Source organism: Notamacropus eugenii, chromosome X (genome assembly GCF_028372415.1).
Source record: "Notamacropus eugenii isolate mMacEug1 chromosome X, mMacEug1.pri_v2, whole genome shotgun sequence".
Lineage (NCBI taxonomy): Eukaryota > Metazoa > Chordata > Mammalia > Diprotodontia > Macropodidae > Notamacropus > Notamacropus eugenii.
This window is the reverse complement of record NC_092879.1, coordinates 66,762,459-66,785,247: the sequence shown is the minus strand read 5'-3', so window position 1 is coordinate 66,785,247 and position 22,789 is coordinate 66,762,459. Positions and strand designations below refer to the sequence as shown.

At 39.0% G+C, this 22,789-nt stretch overlaps 1 long non-coding RNA gene across 2 annotated transcripts in view; it reads right to left on the bottom strand.

Annotated features, from left to right (window-relative positions):
* LOC140515554 (uncharacterized) overlaps positions 1-22,789 on the bottom strand; it is a 168,681-nt gene that overhangs the window by 123,567 nt on the left and 22,325 nt on the right. The window contains exon 2 of one of the 2 annotated variants that reach the window (XR_011971083.1): positions 19,819-20,022. The exons of the other annotated variant lie outside the window; for it this stretch is intronic. This is a non-coding gene — a long non-coding RNA (uncharacterized lncRNA). The remainder of the gene's footprint in view (positions 1-19,818; positions 20,023-22,789) is intronic. 2 annotated transcript variants of the gene reach the window in all.

The following is a 22,789-nucleotide window of genomic DNA, read 5'->3' as shown; positions in this document are numbered from 1 at the left end:
AAGAACCCCTGGTCTAGTTCAACTAGAGTCATATTCCAGAGGGTATTTATCTTATGGCCTTCACTCTCAATCAGATATTCTTTCTCATTAGCAAGATGCCTATGGAAACAATTTACAATTTCCTCATTCATAAATGAAGGGGTGGAGTAGGAGATTCTCTCTGTTTCCCTTGTGGCTATAAATCCTAGGACCTCTGGTTTGAATTTAACAACTGAATGGAAACAAACTTTCCGGTTGAGTTCTGGTGCTTTGGTTTATCATGGCATGGGACTGTCTCTGGATTCTCTAGGGCTTTGAGTATGGCATTGGGGAGAGATTGCAAACCTTTCACCTGATGACCAGCCTAGCTAAATTCACAGAATCTCATCATAAAATGGGCAACAGAAGGATGAATTTTTCATCCATTACAGTTCTCCAAGGTGATTTACTAGGTCATGGAAAGGGGAGTAATCTGTCTAGGTAGAGGAAGAGCCTATACTGATGAAAATACAAATTTCTGAAGTTTAGGGGTAAACATGAGACCAGACCAGAAGGAACAAAGGCTACTTCCTAAACTTGGACAATATTTTTAGGTAGATACTGGTGATGTTATCTCAAGGGTGTGTTTCAAAGGGTTGGCCCTAGATGCATCCACTCCTTGATACAAAGCTCCTCTTAAGGGAAAATAAAAGCAAGGAGTTTAGAGTAAACATCCTTTAGTACACTTTGAAAAAACTATTGCTGCTACTGCTACTGTTGTTTAAACAAAACAAACCTGATAATGCACTGTGAACACAGCCTAGCCAACTGGATGCTCTAACATGGTCATTGTAAACTCTATTTGATTTCCTGCTTCTGAACTTTACCATCTGCCAACTAAATTCGGACAATTCCACATCCTGCCAAGGATGATTTAAATCACCAAGAGACCAATCATATTCCACTAACAATAAAGAGCAAGCAAAACCACTTTCTTACAATGGTCAGCTTGGGGAAAAGCACACCATACAATGACCTTCTCTAGAAAGGAAGAATGAATTTCATAGGGCAAAAACAAGGAGGGTCATTACCCACTATAACAAATGGAATTCACTTGAGTGTTGCAACTCTTTATGACTTCTCCCTCCCCTTTCCCCCAACTCCACCACTGGAGTTCTAAAACTACTTTCTGAGGAGCCTAGGAAATAACATTTTCTTGGTTTAAGTTTTTTCTCATATCCTCTCTCAAGCATGAGGAGGCAATATTTTAGAGACACAAACACTTGGGGAGCTTGAGGGTCAGAGATTAGTTTTCTTGGACATAGATGAAAGATGGCTGACCATCTGGAGGCCATAGTGATGAAATATGGAGGATGAGACCCAGACTAGATATCTGTATGGGCACAGGAAGCAGTAGAGGTGGCTGTTCCTAGAAAAAAAAGAGCAGAGCAGGGAAGTTGCTGGCCCCAATTTTTCTTTCATGCCCTATACAGACAGAAGATAAATAATCTTAGGAAGTTTAGAGCTAAGAACTTCCAGCAATCTTGAAAATCAACTAGTCAAAGTCTCTTGTTTTATTAGTGAAGAAATGGAGGCTCAAAGAAATAGGATAGGAGACAGATACACAGAATTTCAGAATTGGAAAGCCATTATCAGTAAAGATAAGAGAATATTTATAAAGTTATATAAAGTTAGCTATCAAAATTCTCCAACATTCAAAGCCCGTCATAATCTTGCCCCATCCTATTCTACCTTTCTGGTGTTCTTATACCTTACTCCTCAACACATACTATTCAGTCCAGTGACCTGGCTATTCCAAGAAAAAGATACTTCATCTCTCAGCTCTAGGCATTCTCTCTGGTTGTACAGTGTTGTACAGCGATACACAATTAGCATGTGCTAGTATAAGTAGTGAGGTGGCTAGGATAGAGTTCTGGGCCTGGAGTCAGGAACATGTGAGTTCAAATCCTGCCTCAGATACTTACTACCTGGGTAATCCTGACAAGTCACTGAACCTCTTTCAGCCTCAGTTTTCTCACCTGTAAAATGGGAATGATCATTCTTATAGGTGCTATTGCATCTACATCACAAAGCTGTTGTGAAGCTATGGTAATATATGTAAACTGATATCAGTAAATTTGGGGAGAAGAGATTCAGTTGAATGATGAGGCAGGCTAAGAGTTAAGAAGGAAGTAGAGGCATATGTAAAACTTTATGTCTATTCCTATTGAATTTCATTATTTAGCTATAGTTCAAATACTCAAACCCAGGGCTTCTTAAACCTTTTCCCCTCACAACCCATTCTGCGACTCCATATGGGGTCATATTTGAAGAAGTACTAGCCTGTAAAAATCTTTTCTTGATCCTGATTCTCTCTTTCAGTATGTTGGCTAACCCTCCCAGTTTTGAGTCATCTATGGATTGGATTATTATGCCATCTATGCCTTTATCCAATAGTTGGTAGTAGTAGTAATAGTAGTAGTCATGGCAGTAGTAGTAGTCTCAGCATAGTAATAGATGCAACACTTGAACCCAGGTCTTTCTGACTCAAAGGTCAGCTCTCGATCCACTACTCCATGTCTTTCACCTGAGACACAGGTCACAATGAACATCTACTGACTTGAACGGAAGTGAAGGGCACTCAAGTCAATTCTTTTAGACTTTAGGCAGATAAAAATGTAGAACTAACTACCAACTGCCTTAGAGTGAATAGTCAAAGAAATTCTGGGAGGAGAAAAATAAATCGCAGTTACCCTTAGACTTTCCAAATGGATCAGTTCACTAAAAAGCAAAAGCACTCTCCTCCTTCCTCAGAAATTTGCCATCACGTTAAAGGGTGACCAGTTCTGAAAGCAGTAGCTTGTTGTTTTGTTTTCTAATCAGCTTAACTCTCTCCAATTGTCTCTCTCTTTTCTCATCAATTTAAATCATTTACTTTGCTTGTTTTTTTCCTCCCTTTCGGGAAGCCTGACTCATTTCCACTTGAAGTGGCAATTGCCTCTATTCCCAAACATGCCAAGTTTATCAACATTCCTAAAATGAGTTGGTGCTGTACAATTCAACAAGTTTCAATGAAAAGTAATCATTTCCTTCAGCAATGGATCAAGGCTGAGAAATATTACCAGTCTTTGAGCTTTTCACACACTTAACTAAGTAACGTCTTATCCAAATCCTTTCTTTTTCCTCTATTACATTTTCAGTGAGGTCTCTGATCATGGATATATTTCATTTAAATGTTTTATAAAATCCTAAAGTATAAGATTCCATGCTGTGGATTTTCAGACTTTAAAGTAATACTCGGCTACCACTTATTCCAATTTCATGCCATATCAATTTAATGGACTAATATGACAATATTGTCAAGACCTCCAAGATGTGAATATTTTATATCCCCAAAAGTTGTATTAAATCAAATAGACAAGGGTATTTTCCCCCCAAATCCTGGAGATCTGTAGAAGCTTTCATGGAAAGACTTGAGGTTTCATGCTACAATATGCCTACCACATGACTTTCCTTAGCTTTAAGAAGTAAATATTTCTGAAATCAAGAATAAATTCAAGAAGCTGCATTCTTATTTCTAAATATTCCATTGTAAATATTAACATCTTTAAGATTTAGATGTCAAAGACCCTGTTTTTAAAAAATTCAATTTAAAAAAAAAGGTCTACTAAAGTTTTACTCCAATGCCTTCATGTAGTATGGAAGTCACTCTGGGCCCTCAACAACATCAGAGTATAAGGTCTGGCAGATACTCTAACAACATCCAAAAGGCTTCAAGTACAGGCCCAATGACATGCCTATCATTAGAAGTTCAGTTGGGTTAGTGCATAAATGAATGAATGGATGAAAAAGTATTTATCAGGAGCTTACTACATGCAAGACACTGTGTTATACTCCCAGTCCCTGAGGAGCCAAATGCAAAAGTGACAAAGTCCTTGGCCTGGTCTATCCTCAAGGAACTTAAACTAAAATAAGCAGGGGAGAGGACTTAGGTAAGTAGATACTTAGAAAGGTGTCCAGGAAGAGACACCTTGGACTGGGGAATCACAGGGATGGTGAACGAAACCACGGGGGAATCAACTGTCCTGCTCTTTCCAGAATCAATACTAGTATTAGAATGTATGCTTAAAAAAAGAAAATGCAATTAAGGTGAGATGTTATAATAATTCTTAATTACAATTAAGAAAATGTAGCATTTGCTGTTACTGTTATAATAGAGACATTTAAGGAGACTGGAGAAAAAACAAATAAATTAAAGTAGTATCAGTTCTGATGACTTCCCAGAACAGAAGCTGGAAAGGGAATTAGGAGAGGTGCACACACAGATGACAAGAAGTCTGGGCTGGCTAACAGTGGGTTACAAGAGTTTGCACCTACTCATCAATGGTTCATCTCAGCCTTAGTTCCAGAGCTAAGTGGATCCCCCAGGGTAGGAAGCTAAGTGTGGCAAGGCTCCTAACCCAGATGGCTCCTGGATGGTGAATTTTCCAATCATAGAAGCTCATAGGGACCATCTACTAAAATATGGTCTGCAATTGAGGAAGAATCCACTAACAAAATTATGACTTTTCCAAATATTAAAGTAGGGAGTATTGTCACTTAAAGACAAGAATCTTTAAGGCAAGGTCATCTACCAGCAAGGGAATCTGGCCAATAGGGTTCATACTTTTAGAGGCAGAAGGAATCTTCAGAGCAATTGGCTCAAAGATTTCGAGCTGGAAGAGACCTCAGAAGTCATCTAATCTAGTTGAGGTGAGCAAGCTCAGTCCAAGAGAGAGAGTGGAAGCACCAGGATTTAAACACAGATCTTCTGATGGAAAGTCCAGTATGTTTTCCACTGTTGTAAGAATACACAAGAAGGATCTGCATGTAGATCATGTTTTCTGCTGGAGTAATCTTCTAGAACCCAGGGTCACTTCCATACCATGAGGAGGCATCAGAAAAACAATCAATGCAGTGACCAGTTATGATGAAGCATGTTACCCACTCATTAGCATAATGATATTGCACTAGACCGCAGAATGAGACACTGTCCGATATCCCCCTTGTGAATTCTTTCTTCTGGTTATTTTTATTTGTTGAGAAGGGGAGGGCAAGAGTGCAGAAAATAGAGAAAGTGACACAAAACAAAAGAGAAGATCATCAAGGAAACATTTTTAAAAATAGAAGAGGGCAAAAAAAAAAGCATAGAAGGACACACATACATACACACACTAGCAGGGTGGGGTTAGTAGAAGTGAGTTAAACAACATATACTTTTAAAAGTTGTAATAGATTCACAATTTCTGTTCTTTGGATCTGGAAATACTCATGTTTGCTAGTATCTGATGATTTTGTAATAAAAAAGTTTTGTTTTGAAAGAGGAAACTGAGGAGTATAGCAGGAGACAGATAGCAGGAGAAGCTGGACAGAGCACTTCACAAAACCCAGAAAGGAGAATGTGTGCAGCAGAAGATGGTCATCAATAATGCATAAAGGCTAGGTGAGATGAGGAATTAGAAGGAGCCATTCTGTTAGATTTCCTCATTAAGAAATCATCAGTAAATTTGGAGACAGCAGTTTCAACTGATATGGCAAGATTTGGATAGAATCCTGGAGAAGTCCTGGATTCAAACCTAGCTCAGCTACAATCTATGTGACCCTGGGCAAGTCACTTAACTTCTTAGCCTCAGTGTCCTCATCTGTGAAATGAAGGAGTTGGGCTTGATGGTCACTCAGGCTTCTTCTAGCTCTAGAACCAGCAACTTCTTAATAGGTTCAAAAAAATATCACTAAAAGTAGAATCAAAAGACTCCTCTTCCTGAGGTCAAATCTGGCCTCAGATACTTACTGGCTATGTGACCCTAGGCAAGTCACTTCACCCTGTTTGTCTCAGTTTCCCCATCTGTAAAATGAGCTAGGGAAGGAAATAGCAAATCACTCCAGTATCTCTGCCAAGAGAATCCAAAATGGGTCACGAAGAGTCAGACATGACTGAAACAACTCAGCAACAACACTGTATAAAATCAGATTTTTAAAAAAAAAAATTACTTTTTTTTTTACTTATTGGTTTTCCTTGTATTTTTACAAATCCATCAAAGAGAACTAAGCGAGGAAAGTAAAATATTGATATAGGTGGGCTCCTCCTGTCAGATTTCAAAATATACAATAAAGTCATAATTGTCTAAACTATCTGGTATGAGACTGAAAAATAAGAAAAGCCAGATCAGTCATCAGAACAGCAAACAAAGAAGCAGAACTTGTGCTAATAAACCCAACATTACAAAACATTGGGAAAATAATGCTTGTTCAAGAAAAAATGGTGGAAAAATTCAATAGTAAGTAAGAGTGGGTGACTACCCCAGTGGGATTGAACATAGAAGCTCATATTTCTGACGGAATCACTCATCAATCAAAGATGTAAACAAGCCCTTAACCAATTTGGGAAGAGTAAAGTGTTTTGGTTCCTGGATTAAAGCAGATAACATCACTCTGGAAATAGTTTGTGATTACCTGGAGACAACCAGTCATGGTTTGTGGAACCACATATAACTCGAGTCAGTTCAGTATCTGGGGTGAAGATGGAGGGAATATGCACAAGGAAAACTTCCACTCCCTTCTTCCTCCCCCTTCTCTCACCTCTGATCAGGTTTCAACATTATCAGCTTCCAAAGGTCTACATTCTATTGAGGAGTCAATGATGATACTCAGGTTGGGAGCCAGGGAACCTAAGGTGATGGTTGGTACCTCTACACAGGAAGTGCAGTTCAGACCAGAGGCAGCTTTGGGGGAAAAGATAATTAAAGAATTAGTTCTGTTTTGGACATTCTGAGTTTGAGACATCCTTTATAGGTCATCCAGTTTAAGAAGTCCAAAAGACAATTGGTAATCCAAAATTGGACTTTAAGAGAGAATTTTAGAGAAAGACTGGGTCGTAGGAATAATCTAGGATAACCCCTTCATTTTACAGATGAAGAAACTGAGTCCCAGAGAAGAAAAGTGATTGGAATAAGGTGACAATGAGTAAATAAGATGGAAATTTGAACCAAGGTTCATAATCACAAATCCAGCACTCTCACTTCTATACCATAACTTTGATACCTTTATTTTTCAGTTAAGAAAGTGAGGTACATCTATTTAGCAGCAGTGCCAGCACTGGAAGCTATGGTTCCTGTATATAATGAGCATCAGAAGAACTGAGTTCAAATCTCTGCCACACAGTTTTCTCCTATGTGAAATTAGGACACTGGCCTAGATGTAATGCTCTAAGTCTTATGACTCTACTATCCATGCTATCACTCCAATTTCAAGCTTAAAATTGAGAAGTAGAGTTACGATGTGGCCATGGACCTCATATGTCCCTAATTTTGGAGGAGGTTTATTACTATTACTTATCATTATGCTTTGGGGATTAAGAAGTTAAAGCACTGAGTTGATTTTTGCTATTGCCTACTCTTTTTACGGGCCAGTCACTTCCTGAGGAAAGGCTGCTCAAGTAATCATCTGTGCCACTCAGACAACACTAAAGGCAAGGAATGAAGTGAGTTACAGATGCCATGGACAGAATCCCCAAGTGTTCCTCTGTAAGCAATTTTCGAGCGTGAAAAATATGGATACTCCCCTCCCCTTCCCCAGTAAATGTACTGTGAATAGCTGAGAAGAGAATTTTGACTCTGACTTTCCAAGAGCTGGAAATTTCTTTGCTACCACAACATTGCAAAACAAGGGAAAATGTCCAGTTAACAAAGGAGACCAATGATGAAGATCAACATGTGTAAATTAAGGGTGGGAAAGAAGGCCCCCCATGTAGACACTTAGGTGGGATTCTGTAGATCATGAGGATAAAGACTGTTCTGATCAGGGAAAAAGAACACTCATCTACATCTTGACTATAGAAGACAACTGAGACAATCATCTCATTTGGGATGGGGCTTCCAGTTTTTCATTTTATAGATAGATGCCAGCCCAATTTTTGTACAAACTAACCTAAAAATTAGAAGCGTGCAAATTGCTATGGTTTTTCTGGGTCACTATCAATTGCTGCTGTCCAATCTGTTGTACGTCAGTCCTTCAAATGCACCAAATCAACGATTGGCCATGCTGTAATGACATCAGACCTGGGAGAGCTGCATTTGACTTTCATCTGTGTGGGGCAACAGGGCTCTTTGCCTGAGCACAGAAATTTAGAAACCGTATATACTGCTTCAACAAGTAAAAATAAGCAAGTTTGGCAACTAATTAGCAAGGATATTTATTTAAAATTGGAAGCTTTCAGATGGCAGGATCCTTCCCACCTTCTCCCATATAGACCCCAAAATAAACACTTCCCAGGCCCAGTCTTGCCCTTCCCCCTCTCCTCACAGCAGTCTCTCCAGCAATAGGCTCTTGGTCTATGAACCCAAGCAATTGTCGTTGCTGCTGTTCAGTTGCTTCAGTCATGTCTGACTTTGCATGACCTCATTTTGGGTTTTCTTGGCAAACATAATGGAACGGTTTGCCATTGCCTTCTCCAGCTCATTTTAAAGATGAGAAACTGAGACAAACAGGGTCACACAGCTAATAAATGTTGGGGGTGGGATTTGAACTCAGGAAGTTAAGTCTTCCTGACTTCAGTCCTGGTGCTCTATCCACTACAGCACCATCAAGCTTCCCAAAGCAATTATAACAGGTATCAAAATGGCCAGTTACAGCTCTTATACTATAGGAAACTGAGGGAAGTATTTAAGGAAACCAGGACCTTAATTATATACTATATCACCCTTAGAGAATGTGGAGTCCAAGATGAAAGTCTCTCCTATTTCTTTCCACACTCCAATTATTTTCACTGTAATAGGTCCCATACCTTTTTCAGGAGCCTCACTGGTTCCAAATTTGTAGGTGGTGGTACCTGAGACTTGTTTTACTCTTGCCTCGCCTTTGATCCTAAATATGCCTCATAAAGAGGAAGCATAAGTATGTTGGAAAGAACATAGATCTGAGAGTCAGGAGACAAGGCTTCTACCACCTTCCAGCCTCATGACCTGGGACAAGTCTCTTTGCTTTTTTTTAAGTTTGAATTTCCTCATTTTAAAAACTGGAATAATAATACCTATTTTACCTACCTCTCAGGGCTATTATAAGGAACATACAGTTTACAAAATACTTTCTTCACAAGGATTGTATAAACTGAGCAGAATATATGAAATGATTCCTATTTTACTGAGGCTAATGAGACTGAAGTGGCTTACCCAACATCACAGCTATTTGTAAGAGTGGTAGAGCAGAAATTAGACTCAAGACTTTTTGCTTTCAAGTTCGCTGTTCTTTCCACTTCACCATGAACCACTGTAGTGAAAGAGTTAATCCATCTCTGAAAAATAAGCAATTATTCTTATTCAAGGAAAGAATCAGACTTAATTTGTAAATTTTATAGGAATAAATGACCTAAAATAATCTTTCACAGCACAGTGAAGTTATCCCCATGTGCCAAAGTCTCTTCGAAGGTTTTCATGGAATATTTAGATACTGTAATAATGAAAAATACTGTGTGTAGGGGTATGTATTCAGTTGAATTTTTAATGAAAGAAGAAAATGAGAATGTTTTAATGGGGATTCATTGTAATTAAGTTCCAAAATAGCTTCATAAATATCTCCATTTCCAGAATAGATTTTGGAAAAAGTAATAAATTAATGTACAGTAACATTTTTAAATGATTCTTTTAAAAAATCTTTACCTTTTTGTACCCATCATAGATCATATTTAGATACTTTTATAAATAATTTTATACTTCAACTTTTTTCTTGCAAAGTTCCTTTCATCAAAATATCAACTGAATGAAGCCCTCGTTGATTTCAGATGGTGAGTTTTCTGACGAGTATCTTAAAAACCTCTTGGCTATTCAGAGAATCATAGAACCACAAGATTGGGCAGAATTTGAGCAAGTCCACTAAGCAATCTCCCTGCCTCTGAACAAAATAACCTAATTCTTAAAACACCCCAATTCTTCCTGAACTGAAATGATGGGGAGTGATCTTTTTTCCAGGCCAAGAGATTGTGATACTGCCCTATGCCTATCAAAGTGGTCACAAAGAAGATAGATTAAAAGTTATTCAACTCTATCTATTCAACGGCTATTGAATGGGGAGGATACAGGGGGCTTATGAACCATACTATTACAAGTCTCAATCTCTCAGGGTTCTCCATAAGTCAGTTCCTGATGGCAATAGTAGTCAACCACCTAAGGGGGACCCAACCTGCCAATGTCAGCAAAAGATTGAGTGAGTCCACAAGGAGTGCAATAGTATTATCTAATTAACCCCAATTTAATCATATTATTTTAATGATCACCAGCTCCCCTCATACCCTAATTGAAATAGCCTATGACCTTGAACCCAAGAACCATGGGAAGAGCTTCCCAAAGAATGTTTCTATCCCTGTGACCTCAGTCATTATCCTGGAATGGAACCCCTGCGTTAGTATAGTCAGGCAGCAGCTCCTGCAGGACCTGCATCTTTAGCTAATGAAGACCCAGAAACGTAAGTTCTTGCCACCAAGGTCTTTGCCACTATCAAATGGTTCAACATCAGAAATGGACATGATGTTATAAATGGAATGACATTAAAGTTGAGTCACTGTTAATATTGGCTTTGCCACTGTACCCTAAAGACCACGGAACTTTTTCCATCTGAGGTGCAGCTGCAACTTTCTCTAGGTGTTGTCACCGCATTAGAATATGAGCTCCTTGAGAGTAGGGACTCTGACTTTTCTGTTTGAATCCTCAGCACTTAGCATCATGCTTTGCATATAGAAAGGGTCTAATAATTCACTCCTATCAGCAATCAATCATATTTTTCTTATTCCAGCTACATTCTGTCACCAAGTTTCACACAGAAATGTGTGTTTATGTGGATATTTACATTCCTGAGGGATAACTTGCTCAATTTTACATATGCGTATACAGAAATTGGTTTATACACATATAACCGCAATACAATTTCTTTATGCACCTTTTTAATGTGGATTTTTAGCACTTCTGTTCACAAGTGTCTAAAATGTTTAGCTGTTGAGGGGCAAGAAAAATGTTACTCTAAGGCAGATCTTAAAACCTGAAGAAAAATTAATTTTATTTCTCTTTAATTAAGGGTTAATAAATAATCTGATAATATGCAAATTTAACATTGATAAAAGGGGATAATTGCCTCCTCACTATTAGCTGACATAGTTTTAGAGATTTTTACAATAGCACCAAGATAAGGAAGGGAAATTACAGGGATAAACACTGTAAATTATCATATTTGGAGATAAAGTGATGACTTAGTGAACACCAGAGAATAAGGAAAGGAATTGATTGCAATGAATCACAGCTTTAATATATGCTATCGAAATTGTCCATGAAAATTCATCAGTATGTCTATGAAGTGCTAACAAAGCCAGGAGACAGTAAAAGAAGTTTGATTCAGAATAACCATCTTGTTGTTGTCATTCAGTTATTTTTTAGCTGTGCCCTATTCTCTGTGACCCCATTTGGGTTTTTCTTGGCAAAGATACTGGAGTGGTTTGCCATGTCCTTCTCTAGCTCATTTTATAGATGTGGAAACTGAGGCAAACAGGCTTAAGTGAACTTTCCAAGGGTCATATGGCTAGGAAGAATGTCTGAGGCTGGATTTGAATGCGGGAAGGTGAGTCTTTCTGGTCCAAGCTTGGCACTCTATCCACTGTACCACTTAGCTGCCCCTACCAAGACACACATAGGTCTCATATAAATACAACTACTAAGTACTCTTTACAGAAATAAAAGAAAATTTCAATAATTGGAGAGACATTCAGTGTTGATTGTTAGGACATTTCAACACAATGCAAATTCTAATATTACTTAAATTAATTGACAGATTTAATGTTATATCAATCAAATTACCAAGGGGATGGCCACCATCAATCATCTAGACTTTTATTTGCCACTGGACTCTGATGACTGTGGAGGAGAGAGTGCGGCTGATGACTCTGCACAGCTCTGCCTCACTTAAATCCAATCCACTTGCAAATTAAGACATCATCCTCCTGATGTCATTGGTCCCCTTCGAGAATGGAGCCTGCAGAACAAATAACAACCACAACCACAAAGGGGATACTTTATAGAGCTAAGAAAACTAATAAAATTCAATTGGAGAAACAAAATGTCTAGAGTCTCAAGTAATGACGAATTTGATTTTTTCAGTCAAGAAGACATGAACTCAAAATCCTTTAAGTTATTTCAACTCTTTTTACCTCAGTTTCCTCTAAGGTCTTTTCTAATTCGAAATCTATGATCTCCTACTCAATAAACTTCGGTAGCTCCCTATCACCTCTTGGATAAAAATATAAACTCCTAGTTGACACTTAAAGCCCTTCACAACTTCACTCCAATCTGTCCTATAGTTTCATTAAATATCACTCCAGTTCCTATATTTTTTGGTCTAGTCAAACTGACCTGCTTTCTGTTCCACACATGGCACTCTATACTTTTGCCCTGGTAGCACCCCCCCCTCATGGCTAGAATGCCCTTCCTTCTCACCTAGACCTCACAAAGTCTCAAGACACAGATTAAGCATGATAACTTTCTTCATTTCAATTGCTATTGGCTTCCCTTACTAACTACCCACAATTTAGGAATAGAGAGAGAGACTAGATATGTGGTTTCATCAATATAGGAAGTTCCAACGTGACGAAACTCCCTTTATTAAGGCAAATTAGCACATTCTCTGCCACTCATGGTCTTACAGAGTGTCCTGAGCAATGAGGAACCCTAATCACTTGACCAGGGTCATACAGTCAGTATACATTGGAGGCAGAACTTGAACCCAGAGCTTTCTTGTTTCAAAGCTGGCAGTCTACCCACCATCCCACATTACCTCACATACCTTATATTTAGCTACCTTTTATTTCTATTTCCTTCAGTTTGCATGTATTTATATACATACTAATATAATACTGATTGATAGAAAATAAGTTACTCAAGAGTATAGAGTTTTTTTCCCTCCCTTTGTATTCCCAATACCTACTATAGTACCTGACTCATAGTAGGTGCTTAATGAATGACGTGTTAGTTGACTGGCAATGCTTGCTGAATTGACTTCAATTATTTGGGAGCAAGTCCCAAGCTCATCTGTTTACATGCCTTAATGGTTGGGTTCACTCCCTCCCTGCTTAGCCATTCAGCCAGCCACAGGAGGGTTTGGCATTGCCAGTCTGCATGGGAAAAAGAATGATGTTTGCCCTGTGTAAAAAGGGGGCGTATGGGGACAACAGGAGAGGAGGGAGTTGCCAAAGCAAAATGCCAAGTTAAGTGGGCATTTAATGATTCTCTTTAAAACTAAACCAATACAAGTTCTGATGGAAGTGAAGTGAAGAAGTCTAGAGAAATGGCAACTCTTAGGCCACAAATGAAAGGTTTTCTTAAAGATGAAAAAGAGAATGAGCAAGAAAGACAGTTAGGGAGTTCAGTTAATTGTAACCGATAACTGTTTCAGTTGAGGGAAACAGCTGGGTCACAGGCCAAGAGCAGTTCAAGTCATTTTTCTCACAAAATTCCAGATGGTTTTCCGGAAGACTGGCCTGCTTCATAGCTCCATCAGCAGTGAATCCAGGTTTCTGTCTTCCCATAGCCCTTCCCAAAGCTGACTTTAAAAAAGGCATTTTTGCCAATTTGTAGGGGATGAGGAAAGGTACCTTTATTTTTTTCATCTTGCTATAAACTATATTATGGCAAATTTCTACAAAAAGGGAGTCATTAGACATTATTAACAAAATATACTGCCATTTTAATAAAGGGTTCTATTTTTCAAAAAAAGGTATTTCTTATTGGATCATCTACTATTCTTGCCTTTCATTATTCATGCCAGAGAAGATTCAATCTGTTCTGATTTTGTGCCCAGAGAACTTGGAGGCAATGCTGCCTGCTGCTATTAACTATCCGCTCGAAGTTTTAGCTTGCAAATTTCAAACTAAGGCCTCTGTCAAAGGCCTGCTCTGATGCCTCATCATGATGTTGAAGGGATTCTGGGTTCTCAAAGTCCATAACAGCAGAACATAAGTTGATCATTTTAGAGTGGCTGTAAATTTTCAGCACCATAGGTTCTATTAAAGTGAAATGCACGGAGGACAGGTCTGGTGAGAATCTCTGGATCTGTCATTCAAAGACGAGCCCAGTTAAGTCAATTAGTCAATAAAATACTTATTAAGCACTTATTATGTGCCAGGCACCATGCAAAGCACTAAGGGGACAAAGAAAAAAAAACTACATAGTCGCTATTCTCAAGAAGCTTATATTTTAATAGAGACAAAACTCATTATCAGAAATTTATCCACAAAGTGATGGATTTTCTGACCTGTGGCTACTGTTGTTTGCCACAGCAATTCATGAAAACAACCATCTATTATGACATGGAGTTGTGATCCCTACTTGTGAAGGTAAGACCCTTAAAATAAGGTAACATGGTATAATGGAGTCAAAGAACATGGGTTTACTTCCCCCATCTGTACAATGGAGGGTAAGGTGGTTGAGTGACTAAGTGATCTCTAGATCATGAGAGGGGTTGTTTGTTGGGTTGGTTTGGTTTGGTTTTGTGAGCAAAATATGACCATTAGTTTAGAGGTACTTCTAGAGATTAAATAAAAATAAATTTGGGGATGGAGCACAGAGGATTGTACTGTGTATGCCTTCCAGAAGTAACCTACGTTGATCCTTACTGCCTCATCAAAGGCAGCTAGGATAGAGCCTGGAAGCAGAAAGACCTGCGTTCAAATCTGGCCTCAGATACTTAGCACTTAAGTGACCCTGGTCAAATCATTTCACCTCTGCCTGCCTCAGTTTTCTCATCTATAGTGGGAGGAATAGTAGCATCTACCATCCAGGGCTGTTGTGAGAATCAAACGAGATAATATTTGCAAAGTGCTTAGCATGGTTCCTGGTACATAATAGGTACTTAATACATGCTTATTTCCCTCTTTGTTTTTTTTTTTTATTCTGTAACAATAAGAAATAGACAAATTACTTTCCTTTTTCAAATATGACCCATCCCAGATGTTAGTGTGGGGCTGGATTCAGATGAGAAACCATCCTCAACCATTTGAGGTGAGTGGATATAGAAATACAAAAAAAAAAAAAAAAAAAGATTGCCAACTACGGTCAATTCATGAGACCTGAGTTAGTTTGCTAGTTTGATTCCTATAAGCAGCTCCATTTTGCTTGGTGGCAATTATACCGAATACATTTGGACTTCAAATCCAATGATTTCACTTTTAATGGCTTACCTAGCTGCTTTTAGCAGGCTACTTCACTTCTGATTCGATTTAGCTATATCTATTTTAATGCCATTTCCTTCACTGATCACTTAAAAGTAGCTGGAAATTCTTGGCAATATAATCCGCTAGTGTAAGAAGGTTCACAGCCTATAGAAAAAGCCAGGATGTAAAGAGTCTCACTCAGGGAAAGAAGGGGGTAGAATGGATTGCCATTTGCTCCTTCTCTGACTTCTTACACATCTATAGAGCCTCCTGGCAAGCACAGAGCACGTTTGTGTCCATTCTCCTAAAATCAAGTAAAGATGGAAGGTGGACTCATGTTATTTCAAAACTTTCCAAAGAATCAGAGTGGTGACTTTCCATTAGAAAGGTGTGGTTTCCATCTCAAAGGGTGCATGCTCTAGTTATACATCACTTGGTGAATCCTCCATCAGAGCCATCCCAGGCTATGGAGAGATTTCTGGGCTGGAGGCCCTACAAAGGAGATTCCCATTGAGGTCAGGCTCCAAGGAGATTCTTTCTACCTGGAGGTTTTCATGTAGAAGCTTGGAGGCCACTAGAGAGGGACATTCCAGAAAGATTGCCCATGTGGTCATGAGTTGGATTCAATGACATCTGAGGTCCTTTCTAACTGAAATTCTGTGGTTTTTAAACTAGTCAGGGGCCATTTGGGGCCTGTCTGCCCAAACTGTGCCTTCCAAAGAGATCAGGCTGGGTACTTGATAGTGACTGATGAGAAGCCAAACTAGATTTATTAAACTTAGGATCTGTGGGGTTTTTAGAATCAAGGAGACCCTCATTCTAGTCTTGGGTCTCGTTCTAGCTTTCTATCTGACTGTGAGCATATCAAGGCCAAAGTCAATGTCTATGGACTGACTATCACTTGGTCTCAGGATCCTCATCTGTAAAACTAGGGATTAGAACCAGATCATCTCTAAGGTTTCTTTTATTTACAATAGTCTTTTATTCCTTTCCAAATGAAAGCAAGAGTTTTTAGCTGTGTTTGACCAAAAAGAAAGCATGAGGGCATAAGGAAAAATGCCTTACTTCAAGTTCTAATTGATAAGGGACCTTAAACTCAGGTTTCCTCATTTCAATATCTGTATCTTTCCATTATCAGCTCCTTTGTTAAAGCCACTCTGATGTCAGCACAGAAAAGAGGAAAAAAAAAGGAGGCTCTTTGTCAAACCAAGTAACATTCTATTTTGTATATGTACATGTTTTTAATAAAACAAGGGCATCTCCTTTTCCTTTTGAAGATTAAAATTATTTGATCTAAGTATTCAGACCTATTCAACATTTATTCAACAGCAACAGTTGAAATAAAATGAAATTAAATAGCTACAATTGTCAGTAAGGTTTAACGGGCACTTCTACTGCAGACATGAGCCTCCATGTCCAAATCGGGGCTGTCATTACCATTGCAGACATAATTAGTAAATAAGCACTGTCCTCAACTCAGATAATGCATTAATTAAAGGAAGCCACCTAGCTCACATCTGCCAATTTCTAACTGAACTACGGGCCAACAACAGTAACAATGCACGCTAGTGTTGTAGACAAGAACAGACACAATGGAGGAATCTCTTGGATAATTAGTGATAATAATCTCGCCTGTATGGGAGAGCTTTCTTTCAAATAGTATTTTTCTGATTAAAGCACCTGTGCTTTAATTAAACTGGTCATCTTTAGAAGATCTTGGAGAAGTCAGCAAGAGCAGTTATTGTTCTCATTGGATTCAACTTGGCCATTTTGTGAGTACCTACCATAAGTAAAACGTTGTGCTATATGGTGCGTGGTAGGGTGGGGGAGAGGAGAGAGAGGCTGAAAGAGATGAGAAAGAGATCTTGCTATAGCAGAAATTATAATCCCATAGAATATGTGAATATGCGTTCATCCTTCGTTGCCAAAGAAGACCATGCCATCAGAGAAATGATGACATGACTTGCACTTGACTTTGAGTGAGGGAGGGCTGTGTAGGTCACCAGGCTCACTTCTCCTCCAGAGCCATCTGAATCCAGTGACTAGATATTCATCAGGATGACTGGAGATGACCCAGGATGAGGCAATTGGGCTTAAGTGACTTGGCCAAGGTCACACAGCTAGTATCAAGTGTCTGAGGTGAGATTTGAACTCAGGTCCTCCTGACTCCTGCACTGGTGCTCTATCCACTGCACCACCTAGCTGTTCCAATACCATAGAGGAGAAAAGGCCAAGATATACAGATAAGTCTAATCTAAGAAGGACTGTGTAGAGGAGAGCTATAACAAAGCTTGTAGAGTACTACCCACTTGGAAGTTGAGTAAGCTGTGACTAGTTAATTCAGTAGATTATAAGCTCCTTGAAGATAGGGAGCAGTTTTTTTTTTCTGTTTTCATCTGCAGTGCCTAAGATATGGAAGCTCACTGAATTGAGCTGAATTCTGGCATCCAAAGCAAGCAGTAGAAAAGGTGACCTCAAATGAACATTTTAACACAAGGTCATTTGAGCAAGATGGTGAAGGCAAACCTTGGATCTCAGGACCCAAGATCCAGCTGGAGGAGATGCTCTGGAACTCTGGTCCACGGGGAAGAGACAGAGGTCCTTGGAAGACATGATGCAACCACCAAAGGAGGGAGCAGGATAGGAGGCACTAGGTCAGGGAAGATATGGGATGCAGCCACCAGGGGGAGGAAGTATGCCACCTTTTAACTTCTTTTGTAAATGAAATATTCTTCCTAACTAAGTGATAAAAGGGGTACTTTCTGCCTGTGATGGAGTACAAGTGTTTTCAGGCCTTCTAAATTATGGGTAAAACTGTGGTTGCTCTACCCTGGCTGCGTAGGTAAAAATTCACAGGATCAAAGAATTTCAAGGCAGAAGACATCTTGATATCCATGTCATCTAACCAGGTCTAATAATAGAGCATTCTAGATATGGGGAATGAGGGAAAGCAAAGACAGGGAGGGAAGACAGTTGGGAACCTGTGCGAGGACATTTCAGTAAATCTGTGATCTCCTCAGTGTAGGTGTTGCTTCTCATTGGGCAGGTTCTAGCTTCTTGTCCATGCCTTTCCCTAAATCTTCTGGTTCTTCTACTGTTTCACCAGAATAGTGTACCAGAGCAGGCTGTTAATTTGTTGTCTCTTTACCTTGCTGCATTAAAAGTTCGCTTTCTTTTTCTCTCAGTATTATCCTCAAACCCTTGCTCTGCCTCACCCCACATATCCAATTGGTTGACAAATCCTATCATTTCTACTCACATGGCCTCTCTTGACTCTAACTCTTTCCTCTCACACAGCCACCACCTTACATTAGGTGCTCATCACCTCTCACCTCTTAATTTATCCTCCCTGCCTCAAGTCTCTCCCCACTGCAGTTCATCCTACTGAAATCATTTTTCTAAAGCACAGATCTGCCTGTGTGCTTCTCCCCAATTCAATCAATTCCAGAGGTTCCCTATTGCCACTGTGATCTTGTTCAGCTTTTAAAGTCCTTCACAACCTGATTCCAACTTGCCTTTCCAGATTCATTGGATGTTAGTCTCTCTCCTGCACTGTACAATCCAGTCAAACTGGACTTCTGCTCCTCACATGTTCCCATCTGCCTGCCTTAGCATTGGCCATTGTCCATGACTAGAACACACTCCCTTCTTACCTCCACCTCACAGAATTTCTTTTCTTTCTCAAGATTAAGCTCAAAAATTGGAAAATGAGAGGATGCCCATCAATTGGGGAATGGCTAAACAATGTATCAATTGTTGTGGTATATGATTGTGATGGAATACTATTGTGCAATAAGAAATGACAAGCAAGATGCACTCAGAAAAACATGGAAAGACTTACATGAACTGATCCAAAGTGAAGTAAACAGAACCAGGGAGAACATGGTACAAAATAGCAGCCACATTGTATAATGATCAACAATGAATAGTTTAGCTCTTCTCAGCAGTACAATGATCTAAGACAATTCCAAAGGAATCATGTGGAATAATTATTCACATCCAGAGAAAGAACTGATGGAGTCTGGATGCAGATCAAGGAATACTATTTTCACTTTCTTTATTTTTATGTGGCTTTCTTCTTATGGTATGTTTCTTCTTTCACAACACTACTAATATGGAAATATGTTTTACATGAATGCACATAAATATCAAATAGTTTACTGTTTTAGGGAAAGGAGAAGGGAGGAAAGAAAAGAAGGGAGGGAGAAAATTTGGAAATCAAAATACTTTTTAAATGAATGTAAAATATTGGCTTTACATGTAACTGGAAATAATAAAATACTACTTTAAAAAAGACTCAGCTCAAGCATTTCCTTTTGCATGAGGTCCTTCCCAATTGCCTCAACTTCCAGTGTCCCCATCCCAAATTACCTTGTTTTTAATTACTTTGTATACACTTGTATTTATTTACTTTGTAATCATGTTATTTCTACTTATATATGTACTTCTCTTCCCCATTACAAGTAACCATGATTTCATTCTTTCTCCATGCCTTTCAAGCACCAGTGTCTGAAACATGGCACATGTTTAATACATGCTTGTTGATTGAATGATGCCTCTTGTACCACTTTTTATATCAAGTCACTGTTGAAGCAATGCCTTACACCCACCATGCAATTCTTCATTGCCTTCTGACTCACCTGGAATTTCAATGTTTCAGAGATCGTGTCATCCTCTGATCAGTAGCTATATACTGTCACTGGGAGAATACTGGAGTTAAGTTGTCTTATATCAGGGAACAGCCTGAAATCACTTGAAACACAGTACAGTGTCTTAAATGAAATTCATCCAATACTCCTCTTCCTCTTCAGTTCTGGGCCCAGGGCCTTGTCCACCATCAGGGCCTGTCCAAATATATGAATGAATGATAAAGCACTCATTAAGTGATGGACAGATTTATTGGGTTTTCCATCCAAGTGCACATTATCATCTGCCATGTGTATTATAAGTATCATAAGTAGCAGAACTGGCAAAGGCATAATGGGGAGTAACATGTAAATAAGCCTAGAAAAGTAGGCTTTAGTCAAAGGGTAAAGAGTGCTAAATGTCAAATCTAGGAATTTGTATTTGATACTACAGGCAACAGGGAACTCTCTGAGCAGGAGAGAGATGTGGTCAGATCTAAGCTTTAGGAAAATCACTTTGGCAGCACTGTGGGAAACAGCTAGGAACGGAGAAACATTTAAGGCAGGGAGATCAATTAGGAACCTAGGACAGTACTCCAGGTGAGCAGTAATAAAGACCTGAACTCTCGTAGAGGTCATGTGAGCACACAGAAGAGGATAAATGCCAGAGATATGATAAAGGTAGACTCAAAAAAACCTACAAATTGATTGGATATGGGGGTGAGTGGGTGAAAGAGACTAAACAGACAAGTGGAACTCTTATGTTGTGAACCTGGATGACTAGGAAAATAGTGGGGCCCTCAAAAGAAAAGGGGAGGGTCAATGAGGGGTGGACTTTGGAGGAAATATATAATGAGTTCTGTTCTGGACATGCTGAATTTGGGATGCAAACTGGATATGCAACTTAAAATATCCAACTGGTATTTGGGGGTATAGGACTGGAGCTCAGGAGAAAGATTAGAGCTGGATATAGAGATCTGGACATTGCGTGTGATCATCAAATTCACAGGAGTTGTACAGAGAAAAAAGGGTCCAGGATAAGTCTTCAGGGAAACCCACAGTTTAGGAAGAGAGAGATAACTAATGATCCAACAAAAAAGACTGAGAAGTACCCCATACATGGAGGAGAATCAAGAGAAAAAAACAGAAACTATCCAGTATAGGAGGAAAGTCTACAGTGGCAAGATTCACAGGGAGATCAAGAAGGATGAGGATGGAGAAAAGGTCATTAGATTTGGCAATTTGAGATCACTGGTATTTTAGGAAAGATCCATTTCAGTTGAATGATGAAGCAGGAAGCCAAGATGTAAGACTGGGAAGTGAGAGAGAGAAGAAAGGCAGCTCTTTCCAAGAGTTTGTTAAAAGGAAAAGAGGTAGATAATGATAATTTGTGGAAGTGTCACGAGAGGGTTTGTTTTTAAAGAAATAGGGGCAACTTGGGCATCTGTGTAGGCAGTAGGGTAGGAATCAGTAAATAGGGGAGATAGTGATGAGAGAGTAGGAGAATGATAATGGAGTCAATTTGTCAGATCACATGGGTGAAGATAGCATTCAAGGCTCAAGGCAAGAGTTTTACCTTGACCAGGAGAGCCAACTTTTTAATCCAAAAAGTAATAGAAAATGACCGAGAGTTTATGAGCAGGGGAGTGAAACAGTAGGACGGTGACTCAAGGACATCTGGGTAGTAGAGTCTCATGATAAGAACTGAGGAAATATAGGCACATAACTCAGTAGCTCCTGCCTTCCTGGTAGCTTATTTTTCTTTGTAACAATGTCATTCATCATAGTGCTTGGGAAACAGAAAAGAGTCCAATTTGGCAGAAATCAAGAATATGCAAAGGTGAATAGTACAGGGAAAATCTGGTGAGTAAATTGGAGCCAGATTGTAGAGGGTCTTGAACATCAACTAAGGAATATAACTTTATTCAGTAAATGGTTAGGAGCTATGGAAGGGTTTTTCTATTTATTTGATTCTCAGATAAGAAGAAGAATGACTAGAGTTGTGAATTAAGAGGATGACTTTGGCAGTGATGTGGCAAGTGGATTTGGATGGAGGTAAAGAGGGAAGAATGAGAGGCAAAAAAGTTAGGCATCCATTATACTGGCTCCACAAAATAGTGATAAGAGCATGAGCAAGGGTAATAGTGGAGAGGAAGGGGCAGATGGGAGAAATCTGCTTCTTGGAATATGCCTCACCATTTACAATAAACAAAGGACTTGGCCAAGGTCCCACACTAATATGATGACAGGATGCAAATGGGCCAATTATTCAATTTCAGATGAGTGCCCTCCAGGATTTTATTACAACTTGCCATTTGAGAATGACTTATACCCATTTTTAAGCAGATATGATGTTCATAGTATCAAATACAAGGCTATTAATCGTGTCTGACATTCAAAATGCAGTTAGTTTTTCCAAAATGCTAAAAAAAAATTTAAAATCATGATAACACCTCTTCCCCTTCTCCCCAAGTTGCTCAAAATTAAGTTTTCCATTAACGTTTGAAGCCATTGAGATCATGGACCAGTTCTTTGCCTCAATTAATCAGATTTAGCTCCAAGATCTGAACTTGAACTGGAATGATACCTAAGGGCTCAGTGTCTCTTTTTCCAAAAGACTCATCAGACGCATATTAAGTAGTCTTTATGAAAGAACATTTTGATTAAGGATAAACAGATCGGAAACACCAGTCGAATTTCCTTTATAGAATTTGTCAGGCTCCTAATTAAAGGAAGAGATCTTATCAAAATGCAGTTTGTTTTGGCCAAGGACACAATGAAGAAGAATTATCCCAGAGGTTCATTAAACCTCAAATTTTACCTGGTTTGAAAATACTTTTATAATCAACAACATGGACAAAGTAGAAAATTCGGTGGAAATAAAATGGGCATGAAAACAAATCATTCTACATGAATGATGGCCATTTTGATCTTTTCCTACTTTGCAGTTCTGTGATACTCATTTGGCACTGACCTAAGACCCCAA